The sequence below is a fragment of the Emydura macquarii genome, unplaced genomic scaffold (genome assembly GCF_026122565.2).
Source record: "Emydura macquarii macquarii isolate MOO-44397 ecotype Brisbane River unplaced genomic scaffold, CSIRO-AGI_Emac_v2 contig_2184, whole genome shotgun sequence".
NCBI lineage: Eukaryota > Metazoa > Chordata > Testudines > Chelidae > Emydura > Emydura macquarii.
This window is the reverse complement of record NW_027132321.1, coordinates 8,065-12,330: the sequence shown is the minus strand read 5'-3', so window position 1 is coordinate 12,330 and position 4,266 is coordinate 8,065. Positions and strand designations below refer to the sequence as shown.

The 4,266-nt window shown below is 54.8% G+C and overlaps 1 long non-coding RNA gene across 1 annotated transcript; it reads left to right on the top strand.

Annotated features, from left to right (window-relative positions):
* Positions 1 to 1,198: 1,198 nt before the first annotated feature.
* On the top strand, positions 1,199 to 3,320 carry LOC137160239 (uncharacterized). The gene is made up of 3 exons (XR_010921818.1): positions 1,199 to 1,980; positions 2,093 to 2,170; positions 2,363 to 3,320. It is a non-coding gene; the product is annotated as an uncharacterized lncRNA (long non-coding RNA).
* Positions 3,321 to 4,266: the final 946 nt, after the last annotated feature.

The window sequence follows — 4,266 nt, the reverse complement described above, 5'->3', positions numbered from 1 at the left end:
TGCGGAAGCGCTGCCGCTCGGTCAAGACGTCCCAGTGCGATGCCTGGGGCGAGGCTGCCCCTCTCCGCACGTAAAAGATACGTATCTGCTGAAGGGTTGGCGGGTCCGAGCTCTTGTTGAGGGGGGGCCATGTGTGGGGGAGCCTTTGTCTCCCGGGGCCAGGGGCCGCGGGGTCAGTGGAGATGCTCCGTTCTTCGAGGTCCGCTCCTCCCACCACGGCTTTGAATCACAGGTGTCCGGTCCCTCCCTGTGGTGTCCTCCCCTCGGTGCCGGTTGCCTCGAGAGGACGTGAGCATCCCACTTAGGGAAGGGAGGTGGGAAGCGGTCCCAGGGGACGGTGCTGTCTGGCCGGGGGTGCGTTGTGTGAACGACGCCTTGGTTCGCGTCGCTTACTTTGCGTATTGTGCCGCGTGGAGCCTCGTGAGCGGAGCATGACGTGAATATTGTTCCCCTTCCGTTTGTTTGCAGAGTCCGCCACCTCCGGTAGCGAGTGGTCCTGCGATGGCGAGGGTTGTGAAGGCGATGTACGTCCGTCCTTGTGTCCCGGCGTCGCTGCGTGCGTGCGGAAGCGCTGCCGCTCGGTCAAGACGTCCCAGTGCGATGCCGCCCCTCTCCGCACGTAAAAGATACGTATCTGCTGAAGGGTTGGCGGGTCCGAGCTCTTGTTGAGGGGCCATGTGTGGGGGGAGCCTTTGTCTCCCGGGGCCAGGGGCCGCGGGGTCAGTGGAGATGCTCCGTTCTTCGAGGTCCCCTCCTCCCACCACGGCTTTGAATCACAGGTGTCCGGTCCCTCCCTGTGGTGTCCTCCCCTCGGTGCCGGTTGCCTCGAGAGGACGTGAGCATCCCACTTAGGGAAGGGAGGTGGGAAGCGGTCCCAGGGGACGGTGCTGTCTGGCCGGGGGTGCGTTGTGTGAACGACGCCTTGGTTCGCGTCGCTTACTTTGCGTATTGTGCCGCGTGGAGCCTCGTGAGCGGAGCATGACGTGAATATTGTTCCCCTTCCGTTTGTTTGCAGAGTCCGCCACCTCCGGTAGCGAGTGGTCCTGCGATGGCGAGGGTTGTGAAGGCGATGTACGTCCGTCCTTGTGTCCCGTGCGTCGCTGCGTGCGTGCGGAAGCGCTGCCGCTCGGTCAAGACGTCCCAGTGCGATGCCGCCCCTCTCCGCACGTAAAAGATACGTATCTGCTGAAGGGTTGGCGGGTCCGAGCTCTTGTTGAGGGGCCATGTGTGGGGGGAGCCTTTGTCTCCCGGGGCCAGGGGCCGCGGGGTCAGTGGAGATGCTCCGTTCTTCGAGGTCCCCTCCTCCCACCACGGCTTTGAATCACAGGTGTCCGGTCCCTCCCTGTGGTGTCCTCCCCTCGGTGCCGGTTGCCTCGAGAGGACGTGAGCATCCCACTTAGGGAAGGGAGGTGGGAAGCGGTCCCAGGGGACGGTGCTGTCTGGCCGGGGGTGCTTTGTGTGAACGACGCCTTGGTTCGCGTCGCTTACTTTGCGTATTGTGCCGCGTGGAGCCTCGTGAGCGGAGCATGACGTGAATATTGTTCCCCTTCCGTTTGTTTGCAGAGTCCGCCACCTCCGGTAGCGAGTGGTCCTGCGATGGCGAGGGTTGTGAAGGCGATGTACGTCCGTCCTTGTGTCCCGGCGTCGCTGCGTGCGTGCGGAAGCGCTGCCGCTCGGTCAAGACGTCCCAGTGCGATGCCTGGGGCGAGGCTGCCCCTCTCCGCACGTAAAAGATACGTATCTGCTGAAGGGTTGGCGGGTCCGAGCTCTTGTTGAGGGGCCATTTGTGGGGGGAGCCTTTGTCTCCCAGGGCCAGGGGCCGCGGGGTCAGTGGAGATGCTCCGTTCTTCGAGGTCCCCTCCTCCCACCACGGTTTTGAATCACAGGTGTCCGGTCCCTCCCTGTGGTGTCCTCCCCTCGGTGCCGGTTGCCTCGAGAGGACGTGAGCATCCTATTTGGAGTGTGGGGAAAGGGATAAGGGTATGTTTGAACGTGTGGTTTCATATTTATAATTGGAGAGGATTTTAGTGGTTGTGCGTGGAGTCCGTTGTGCAATTTCAAGGGTTTGTCATTATGTGTGTTGTCTTTCTAGGTTCTGTAAGATGATGTGGTGAACTCCGGGAAAGAGCAGGTGAAATGAAAGTGTGCTGAGGATGAAGTTTGTTCCATGGTAATGTATTGCTTGAGTAGTTTGCTAGGTGTTTATGTGTATTGATGTTGATATTTGTGTGTGGCACAGTTAAGGTCTTCCACTGGGTGCATGGCAGTGGGTATCACAGTTGTGTAGTTGGTTGTATTTGATATGTTTTGCAGCAGCCGTGTGGTGGTTGCAGATGTTGAGAAATGTTTTATGTCATTGCAGGGGTAAGAAGTTTGAAACCAAAGATCGCCCTGTGATATGAGTGTTTCTAGAGAAGACTGCAGTGTCTTTCTTTTTGTATTTATACATTTTAGCTCCCCCCGCAAAAAAAAAACAATGTGTGTTTTCTGGGTTTGATATGAAGCATCTTCTGAATTTCAGGGCTTGGTTGTAATGGAGGAATGGGCTTGTCATTGTGTAGAGATTTGTAATATCTACAAGTATTTGAGGATACTGGTATTTGGGGTATTAATATTTGTAACATGCTGAAGTGGTTGGAAGTCATTGTTGACATCTGTAGTCTCATGTGTAACGTTTTGGGTGTTTTACATCACTTGTGTCTTTGCCATGGGGGGTCACTTAGATAGATATAATGTGTTGACTATATCTGTGTTCAGTATGACAGACAGTCATCTGACAACTTTCGTAGATAGATATAGTAATGTGTTAATACATTGAATGTTTTGCTGTATTGTTTGCACGGTTGTAATCAGTCAGGTTTGCATTTAGGTCGGATGACTTATGAGTCATCCACCTAGTAGCAATCATCTCTATGATGATTGTCAACCCTGGTGCGGTGCAGTCAAACAGCCCCAAGGCTGACGTTTGTTGCAATTTGTCAGCCTTTCGGCTGTTTCGCTGCACCGCACCAGGGTTGGGGCTGTCCCGGACAGTCTTTGACTTAACATTTTTGGCCATGTAAGAGGTGGGGAGGGAACGTGCAGGCGAGTTGTGGTGCGCTGTACCGCAGGGTGGGAAAGGTGGTAGTGGGGTGTGATTGTGTACTGGGAGCAGATCGTGTTTTTAAATGAGTAAGTGGACAGGAAGGTGTATGTGTTGTTCCGTAGGTTGACCAGGGTAATTGAAGACGATGTCATGTAACCCTAACATGTATAAGCTGTATAAGAGTATTCCATGGTGATGTATTGTAATGTTGTGTTGCCAAATAAAAAATGTACTTTGAGATGACTGCTTTGTGTGTCTCTGCTGATTTAAAAACATGGTGTGCAGGAAGGGGTAAGGGTGGGATGGGACAATACGCCTAATACCATTACCGCATGGTCTGGCCCCTTGGTCCCTAGGGTTTGCAGGGTTAGGGTTTGGGTCTTGGTCCCTAGGGTTTGCAGGGTTAGGGTTAGGGTTTGGGTCTTGGTCCCTAGGGTTTGCAGGGTTAGGGTTTGGGTCTTGGTCCCTAGGGTTTGCAGGGTTAGGGTTAGGGTTTGGGTCTTGGTCCCTAGGGTTTGCAGGGTTAGGGTTAGGGTTTGGGTCTTGGTCCCCAGGGTTTGCAGGGTTGGGCTCTTGGTCCCCAGGGTTTGCAGGGTTAGGGTTAGGGTTTGGGTCTTGGTCCCTAGGGTTTGCAGGGTTAGGGTTAGGGTTTGGGTCTTGGTCCCTAGGGTTTGCAGGGTTAGGGTTAGGGTTTGGGTCTTGGTCCCTAGGGTTTGCAGGGTTTGGGTCTTGGTCCCTAGGGTTTGCAGGGTTAGGGTTAGGGTTTGGGTCTTGGTCCCTAGGGTTTGCAGGGTTTGGGTCTTGGTCCCTAGGGTTTGCAGGGTTAGGGTTTGGGTCTTGGTCCCTAGGGTTTGCAGGGTTTTGGTCATGGTCCGTAGGGTTTGCAGGGTTAGGGTTTGGGTCTTGGTCCCTAGGGCAGGGTTAGGGTTTGGGTCTTGGTCCCTAGGGTTTGCAGGGTTTGGGTCTTGGTCTTGGTCCCTTTGGTTTGGAGGGTTAGGGTTAGGGTTTGGGTCTTGGTCCCTAGGGTTTGCAGGGTTAGGGTTTGGGTCTTGGTCCCTAGGGTTTGCAGGGTTAGGGTTAGGGTTTGGGTCTTGGTCCCTAGGGTTTGCAGGGTTAGGGTTTGGGTCTTGGTCCCTAGGGTTTGCAGGGTTAGGGTTAGGGTTTGGGTCTTGGTCCCTAGG